Below are 9,263 nucleotides of genomic sequence, written 5' to 3' on the forward strand. Positions count from 1 at the left end.
ACACAGGAATCAACCAGTATATTGAATTCAGTATTCCCTCTCCTTACTTCTCCACTAAGCCAATCACCAGAACAGTCATTAATACTGATGTCAGAGCACCACCATCACTGATACCTGAACAGCCTTCCTTGAAGCAATGCATGCAATCTGTACCACCGAGCTCCTGTTCCAAGTTCCTACACATCTGGATAAAAGTCCCTGCATCTGCCCTACATCCCTACATACTCCTAGTGCTAGAGGTTTTCTGCGTGAACCTACCCATGAGAGATTTACTTTGGACAAGTCAAATTTTTGTAGAGTATAAAAGAAATCTTTACTCACTGCTTCCTTGCATCAACAGCTTCATGTTTCCTCAAGCCTTCAAAACACAGCACATTTTTTTTACAAAATGCTACATTTACACAGAAATTAGCTTATACTATATTAAATGCCATGATGTTCCTAAATTACATATCTCAAATTTTCCTATACTTATAGTTACAAAGCCTAGACATGCAAGTGAACTGTGCCACTGAATTCAGCTTTGCTGATCTCATGGATTCACAATTCCTGTTCACACAGTAAGAAAGGTCTAAATATTCCAGCTCCTGACTATATATTTTCAACAGATGTTAGCACACCTAATGTCCATCAACAGCCATGCAGCCTGGCATCCCTAGAACATGAGGAGGCTCAGACAACTTCAACTGTGTCTTTCTGCCTTGGCAGCTTCTCATACGTACCCAAGTTTCATGTGAAACTACCATCACCATCACCACTTGTCACTCTGCCTCTGAACTGAGCACAAGATTCATCAAGACACTGATGAATAGAGGGCCTATAGAGCTGCTGTGAGAAAACACAAGACCTTACACTAAATTATGCAAAGAGTCAATAGCAAAGACAGCAAAAATGTCCTCCCTAAAGGAACATAGTTGGGTTTAGGTGACTCGACATTGACATAAACAGTCTGTGAGTTCATTTCAGCATAACAATTTTGATCTCTTTGGACAGATTATGTAAGACTGTCCAATGCACAGACTTCACCCCAATGAAAGTCATCTTCATATCAGTACACTTAGAGAGCTCCAATAAATAATTGTGGGCCCAACCAGCTGAAATACAAGCAAGTCTTTCCCACGTGTGAAATCCTGCAGCCCACAGCACAGGTGATACAACCTGGATCTGGGAAAACACAGCCCACTGCTGGATCCATATCCTAGGGACCCTCAGGACACGGGGAAAAAACAGCGTCAGCTGATACCCACAATGACTGAAAAAAGCATGGCACTTCAAGCCCAACCTAATCAACATGGCATTAGAAATGAACACTGGCATAAGAAGCTGCACTCACACTGCACAGCCCGGACACTTTTCAGTCTCCTTTCACTAAGAGCAGGCGGAGGAAAAGACAACACGGACCATTAGATTAATTACTTTTCATGGACATACACACAGATGGACATCCATCAGACAATGGTTACTGACCTGTGAGCTCTTGGAAAACCAGAGCATATCAAGGACTTAGACAGCCAGGGTTTGTGCCTGATTTTGAAAAGCATGGAAGTGTGATGGAAGGGTAAGAGCAACGAGCTACTCCACGTGATCTACAATGCAAGTGTATATGGAGTACTGCCTGCCCTTTTCCAGTACATTCAGGGACTGAAAACATTACAAATTAAAGACCCCATTTGATAAAAACATGATCAACATCAATCACCATAATTTCAAAATCAGAATGTTTATTCCAGGAATTTGATTATTATATTTGAGTTAAACAAGGAAGAAACTTAGGATACTTCAGAAATAACCTCTCAAAAATATTTCAGTTTATGGGAAATAAAAGATTTGAGATTTTATTGGAATAAAAATCCTGAAAAAACAGACTAAAGAAAGCATAAAATATAGCTAAGAAAAAAACAAAAGGGATGCTCTATAGCTTATTGTTGGCCATAGGCACAAGCCATTCAGGACAAGCAGGCAAAAGAGAAAAGAACAATTCAGTCAAAATTAACTTGAGACGCTGAAGATTAAAAACCATGGAAGTATTCCCATGATTTGCCTCTTTCCAATCCATTCTCATATTTTTTTAATATGTGCAATGAGAATTTTCTGTCTACAGCCACCAACTATGGAGTATCCTAAAGGGGACAGACTCTCCTCCTTTTCCTATGCAAAAAGAGGTCACCACAAATCTTCACTTGAAGTTTTCTTTTGTGATGAAAAACAAATATATTTAAGCTTTTCACTTCGTACACATAAAATCAAGTCATGGTACACACGATATTTGACTAATGAATCTGACAATTAAAAAGACATGGATTTTTGGGGTAGAAAAATCTGAGTTTAGAGGGTATGTTAGCTCTACCCTCATCTCTACTTGGCACACAGTAAAAATCTTAAGTAGAAATTATGCAGTTTCCTTGGGAAAAAAAAAACAAAAAATATAAAAAGTTAGATTAAAAAAACCCTAAACCTTTTCCTTTTATAAAACCATTTTGTACAAAACTAAGAACTATTCCTTGCCAAACATGTTCACATTCTTAGAGCTCAGCATATGAGAGTTTGAAGTGCAATCATCACCATCACCACCTATTCTCAGCTGACTTCTTACTTCTTAAAAGACTCCTAATGTCAATCTTCCTACAAAAAGCTGATTAAGATCAAAACCTCCTCACTCAACTGCTCATTTCCACCATTCTAGAAAGAGCAAACCACTTCAAAAGCAGCAGAACAATCTGCCTATCTAAATTTAAAAGCTTCAGTTTTGACAGAGTGCCAAAAATCAATTTGCTGAATTTGTTAAGTTAAATCTATGGTGTGCCTAGACTATTTTAAATTTAAGATATGCCTGATATAGTCTATATTTAACACCATTAATATTCCTATATTTAGAAATTTACCCTCTTCATAAAGTATCTATTTAGATACTTACAAGAGTTGAATGTTGTTTCTAAAATAAGTAACTGCTATCTTTTTAAAAATTTACATTTTACAGTAATTCAGTAGAGCTAAGACCAATAAAAGTTACAAGGCTAGTATGAACTAAAAATCACTTTTCCTTGGGAAACTAAACCAACCCAACCCAACCCAACCAACCAAGTCATTCCTCATAACATTTTTATGCAAGAGAGCTGGAGAAGCAAACTGTCTTCACTGTCAGCACTTCCCAAAACCTTTTCCCATCTTACCATCTTGCACTTCTCACTTGGAAGATGTCTAGAGGTCCTAGAATGTCTACAGTTCACGTACTAAATGTTGAAATGTGTCACCTTAGTGAGTCTTCCCATACTGTGCCTTCACCATGACGCTTAGAAGAAACACTGACCAGACCACCAGTATGTTAGAGAAATAACCTGCTGCGCTGATTAATATCATATCACTGCTTCCATCTGCCTAGATCCACTTTTCCCCTCCTCTTATAATTAGGGTGCGAGCTCTTTCAGACAAGTGCCACACTTTTGTTCTTATCTGTGTAATACCTATTACAATATTTTCTGACTCTTGATTAACTAGGAGGATTACAGTTGCATTACTAGAATGCAAACAAGATAAAAATTATGCAAATCTCACCAGCCTATCTAAGCATACTGACCCTGTGAAATGTAGCTAAGTGAGTCTACAGAAAATCTCCAGGTACTATTTTGGATATGGGCAATACTCTCCCCATAGGACTGGCCATTAGCTGTGAAACCAGTATTGTTAATTATTTCATCAATGAGCACCTGAATGCAAAGAAGCTGGGGCAAATACATTTACCTCAATCCCTTAATTCAGCTGAGGCAGCCTAAATTCCAGCTGTCTCACTACTTGTTATCAAACTTTCAAGTTAAAATTGTATCATTTTATGTTGTTAATGCAAAGAAAAACCTGTGTCACACTGAAAGGGCAGAGCACACAGTGAATACTGGGAAATATTAGCATTTTCGTATGACTTAACAGAACTGTCCAGCTGTAAACAGCAGCCTTGCACCAAAAGGGGAAAGGAACAGCACAGATGTGCAGATTAAGTCCAAAGATGCTTTGAAACACATTTGTGAAAGGTCCCTGTGTGGTTCAGTAATGCCAGATCCTCCGCAGAACTGCCACATGTTTTGATGTAAGCCACAAGTTGATACATTTCAGACGTTTCTTCCAAGCATTACCTGTGGCATTTTGCCTTGCTCGCCACTAGACCAAGTGCCACCCAATCAAAAGAGGCACCACATCCATCACGGTCAGCAGCTGGGCAGTGTCACCCATCAGCAGGCCAGGAGGCTCAGCGCTCTGACAGCCACCAAAACCTTTGCGGAAAACAAGCCCCCGCTGCCTGTGAGAGCAGTAAAAGGACCAGAACTGCTGACTGGTAGTGGCAGCGAAGCTTCTTCCCCCGGAAAATGTCATCTGAAATTCTGAAAGCATCATCTCCGAGATTTCCTAGCCCAAAGGCACATCACACATCCTACACTGTCACTGGAGCTCAAACGCTAATCCTAACATGGTATTACAGTCCTAAAAAGGGTGAGACACTGATGTACTTTTGGAGCAAGGAGTGAGACAGAGGCTTTGGACCACTAGATACATCTTTCCAAGTGACAGTAAAAATCTCATAGCCCCTCTCACTTTCAGTAATCCACTTCAGCCAGCTACCCATGCTAAGCATATTCTATCACCTTTCATGTTTGTATCCTCACAATCCCCCTCAACAATCCTCCTTCTAAAACCACCTGCCACAGAAAAATTACTTCTAAGGATGAACAGTAGCCAGATACGTCAGAAACAGCCAGAAACAAAACTGAAAAGACTCTCTAACTGGGTTTATGACTAGAGTATATTAAAGCTCTAAGTGGTTAAAAGGAGTAGAATTTTGATTACATATTTTTTGCTAGTATCTTACAGCAAAGTTTTATGGAAAATTTCAGATATACCTGGCAATATCCAGCCCTATAAAGCAAACTGCAACTTTTGTTTATGTTCTCTATCCCACATTAAATGTTTGGGGTTTTTTAAATAACATATCAAAAGGGAAAAACATCTGGGAAGAGGCATGAGTGGTCCAACATAGGTCTTTCTAGAAAATACATCCTTTAAAAAAAAACCACCTAAATACGATAAAAAGAGCCATGGCTTATAACTAATGATGTTAGCTTACAAGGTAAAACTTTGTATGTGAAAAGGCAGTCAGATGACAGACTGTGCACTCCCATTACTGCACCAACATTACTGTACCATCACCACAAAAAATCTGAGGGCATAAGAACTGAAACAGCTGGAAAGCAACCAGTGAACTCACAGTACCTTGCCAGGATAACCATGTGCCAAAAACTGGGGAAAAAGCAGTTCAAGATGTCATAACAGAAAATAAAGGGCAATATGAGCAAAGGATGAACTTTGGAGAAATGCTCATTCTGTGAACTCAAAGCAATAAAAACGGAACTGTGCTTGAAGCATGTGTGTGAGAAAGAAGGCTGAAACCCACAAAAGACAATACTTTAGGCTAAGGCTCCTGCTGTACCTGCTAAACAGCTGAGTTGGAGAACATAAATGGCTGCCCATAACTTCCCATCTATTCTGGAAGGGTGTTGTGGGAGTTGGTTAATCAGTGAGGGTAGAACAGATAACACAGTAAGTTACTACTAGTTTGAGCTCTTTGAAAGTCCAAGTCTTGCCATCAAGAAAAAAAATTTAATTCCATTTTCTTCCTCCACACAGACTGCCCCAGTTTGCTTTGATGGCATGGCAGAAGGAGAACAACTTGTCCTCGATCTACAACTGATGCTCAAAACAGAAACCCAGATACACTAGCTTCAGTTCTGTGAAACTCACAGAAATAAAGCTACAGAGCACCAGTTCTTCAATATTTCATTAAGAAATCTGACAAAATATTTACAAATGTAGTAAACACGAGAACAATTTCACAAGGGTATAATCTGCTTCAAGCTTGCATATGCTCGTGCCATTACTATGTTTCTGTTTTAAAAGCTAGAAAACGAGAGCAGAAAGAATCCTTTAAATACAAGTCTGTTATTTATGCTCGTAGGAGAGGATTATTTAATGGAATTGGGAAATACTTGTAGTTAAAGATGACATGCAACTAGAATACAGTGCTACACCTCCAGCTATTGCTATCTGCTTCTATCTTCTTGATGTCTTCATTCTACTGCACCTATGTTTAATATGCTGTTGTGCATATCCTTTCAAATAGTGCAAGTAGCAACACAGCTATAGCAAGGGCAGGACAAAGTCCTAAAGTAAAGGACATGACAGCAAAGAAAGAAAGAAAGAAAGAAAGAAAAAAAAAAACACCAAAAAAAAAAAAAAAAACAAACAGGAATCAAATCAGATAATCCCAATATTAAACAAAACGTGGAGAGTTGCAGCTATGGGTCTAGAATACCACGTCGCAGGCCAACCGCGAGGACCGGCACCGGGCTGTCATTTAACGCGCGGGCACGGACCGCTCCGCGCCCGCCGAACACCGCACTTGAGGCCGCGGCGGCGCAGCGCGGAGCCGGGCGCCCCCCGCAGTCCCGCGCCCTACGCCGAGTGACCGGGCCGTACGTTCAACCCGGCCACAGGCGCAGCTACCGACGGCTCTCATCTAACACACCGAGAGACACGCTGCGGCTCACGGAGGCGGCCCGGCGCTGCCCTTCTCATGTCTCGGCAGGGTTAACCCGCTCCACACCGACAGCGGGCGGTCGCCACCAGCAGCTCGTCGCCGGCGACCCAACACGAGCCGCACTTGGCCACCAGCCCGGCGGCAGAAGCGCCGGACAGCGCTGCCGCGGGCGCCGCCGACAGCGGGGAAGGGCGGCCCGCCCGGCCCGGGGCCACGGCGGGGCACGGCCCCTTCCCACCGCCCCCGGCCCGCGCCCCGCGCCCGCCCGGCCCCCCCGGGACGCGGCTCCGCAGGCCGCGGGCCCGGTCGCCGCCGTGGCGGGGCCGATCGGCCCGGCCCGGCCCGGCCCTCGGGCCGCGGTGGAGGCTCCGCGACCCCCCCGGCTACGCAGGACGGGCCCGGCGCGGCCCCGGCGCCCCCCGCGCTGTGCCGCCCGCCCCCTCCCCGCGCCCCGCACTCACGGAGCGGCGGGCGGCGGCGGGCGCGGCGGCGGCAGGAAGCGGCGGAGGAAGCTCCGCTCCGCTCCGCTCCGCCCCCGGCCTCGCCGCGCCGCTCCCCGCCCCAGCCGCAGCCCGGGCGGCTCCGCGCGAGTGGCAGCGGGGTCGGTGCTGGCTCCAGGGCACAACGCGTCTCCCGGGTGGGAAGGGCGGTGGGGAAGCGGGGCTGCCCGGAAGCGCACCGGGGCCCACCGGGGGCCACCGGGGCCCAGAGGCAACAGGTAGCGACAGGTCTGGCTGCGGGGCACCCTGGAAACTCAGGGTAAAGGCTAGCGTGACCTTCACTTCTGAATTTTGCTGAAAGAGCTGGACATGCTGCGCTGGGTTTGTACCCGTGGGCAGCGCGCTAAGAGGAGGTTTGGCAGCGCGCAGGGCTGTGGAAAGTCGTGCCCAGAGGTTACGCAGCAGGGTCCGTACCCTGCGTGGATTTTCGAGGCAGCCACCGTGGGAGGGACTGGAAAGAGAACAGCATCAAATGTGCATATCCCCACCGAGGACAGGCAGAGTAAAGGATGTCCAGCACTCGAGGGAGGAGCTACTGGAAACTGGGTTGGGTGCCGCTGGGTTTGAGTGTGGGAGGTTGTACAGAACTGGAAAGTCAAGTGAAGAAGAGGTGAAATGGAGAGAGACCCACGAGGTGAAATGAAGGAAGCTGCTGAGGAGGAGTTTACTGAGTGCAGCCATGAGGACAAAAGGGGAATTGGATGTGCTGCTTCCCACCTTTTCACCAAGCTGCGGGAGTTTGCTAAGCTTGATCTGTTATGACCTCAAATTCTTTCAGTCTTTCACAAGATGGCTAGTGAATGCCTCCTATTTCAGCAAACAAGCTAGTGTGTTCTCTCTTTTTGTACATAGTATGATCCAGGGTCAAATCAAAACCATGAAAATGCTTCTTCCTGTGAATGTGCATTTCATATGACAAGTGTTCTGGTGCTTCACATGGAATGCTTTATGGTCCTTATGGTGATACATGCAGTAAGTATATTACAGATAAAATATACAGTAAAGTATACTTCAGAAGATCATTTCTAGAAGTAGTGTATTCTATCCTTACCTTGTGGAAAATGGAAAATGCATTAAACCTCAATTCATGTATAGATACACTGCTTCAGACAGACAATTTGCAAATGCCTGTCGAGGAGGCCATATGGAGAGGCTGGCAGAAGGGCAGCTAGTGAACCAGTTATATGTGCCAAGTTCAATTTGTCGCACTTTACAGTACCAAGAAATATTTTGTTCTTGTTTCAAGAAGGAAAACTAATTAGTAAAGATGCAACAACCTATCCCTTAAAGTGCATCTCTTATGAAAAGATCCAGCACGCCTGCTTTTAAAGACTAGAACTGGTGATATGTAACATATCTACGAAGGTATGCAGTAAATACGGAATACTGATTTAAAGTGCGTGGAACAGAAAGACCCTCATTTCTCCACTCACATACGTCTTAGCCGTTAGTCCTTGTGGCTAGCAGACTGACAGAATATTCAAAACTGAAACCAGGGATCATCAAGTCACAGAATATCCTGAGCTGGAGGGTACATACAAAATTCAAGTCCAACTCCTGACTGTGCACAGTACAGCCATAAGAATTACACACCATGTGCCTCAGAGTATTGTGCAAACACTTCTGAAGTCTGGTGGGTCTGGGGCCATGACCACTTCCTTGAGGAGGCTGTTCCCGTGCCTGACCACCCTTTGGGTGAAGGTTTTCCTAATATCTAACCTAAGTCTCCTGTGATGCAGCTTCATGCCATTCCCTCGCATCCGCTCATTGGTCACCAGAAAGGAGATTGGTGCCTGGACCACATCTCCGGAGGCTGTAAGGGGACAGTGACAGTAGTGAAAGCGGTGCAGGCCAGTGCTAAAATCACCTTTTCTCCTCGGTGAAACACTCACAGGCTGGGGTTTTTAAAATTGGATTTGGCATCAAAAATCCTCATCTCTCTTTCATCTCCCAGCCTTTGGTACCTTCAGGCGTCTCCACAGTTTGGGTTGGATGGTAGAATTTACCCTACCCAGGCAATGCAGGGTAAATGCTGGATGCACCGAAGCCGGAGGCCGTGTCTGTGTGACCCGGCAGGTGCCACGCGTGGCCACGCCGGCGGCGCTCCCCGCTGCCCTGCGCGGGCCAGCGGCGGCCGAGGCCGCGGGCCTCCTCCCCGCTGCGCAGAAGGCGGTGTCTCCTCC

General features: G+C 45.3%; 1 protein-coding gene across 4 annotated transcripts in view; it reads right to left on the reverse strand.

Moving 5' to 3' along the window:
- USP45 (ubiquitin specific peptidase 45) overlaps positions 1 to 7,091 on the reverse strand; it is a 49,287-nt gene extending 42,196 nt beyond the window's left edge. Inside the window, exon 1 of one of the 4 annotated variants that reach the window (XM_068184131.1) lies at positions 7,042 to 7,091. The gene's annotated coding sequence lies outside the window, so the exon portion shown is untranslated. Of the gene's footprint in view, positions 1 to 1,467; positions 1,487 to 4,124; positions 4,143 to 6,568; positions 6,588 to 7,041 lie in introns of those variants that run through there. The other 3 variants (XM_068184130.1, XM_068184132.1, XM_068184129.1) reach the window with 3 other exon arrangements.
- Positions 7,092 to 9,263: the final 2,172 nt, after the last annotated feature.

The sequence above is a fragment of the Anomalospiza imberbis genome, chromosome 3, assembly GCF_031753505.1.
Source record: "Anomalospiza imberbis isolate Cuckoo-Finch-1a 21T00152 chromosome 3, ASM3175350v1, whole genome shotgun sequence".
In the NCBI taxonomy this organism is placed as follows: Eukaryota; Metazoa; Chordata; class Aves; order Passeriformes; family Viduidae; genus Anomalospiza; species Anomalospiza imberbis.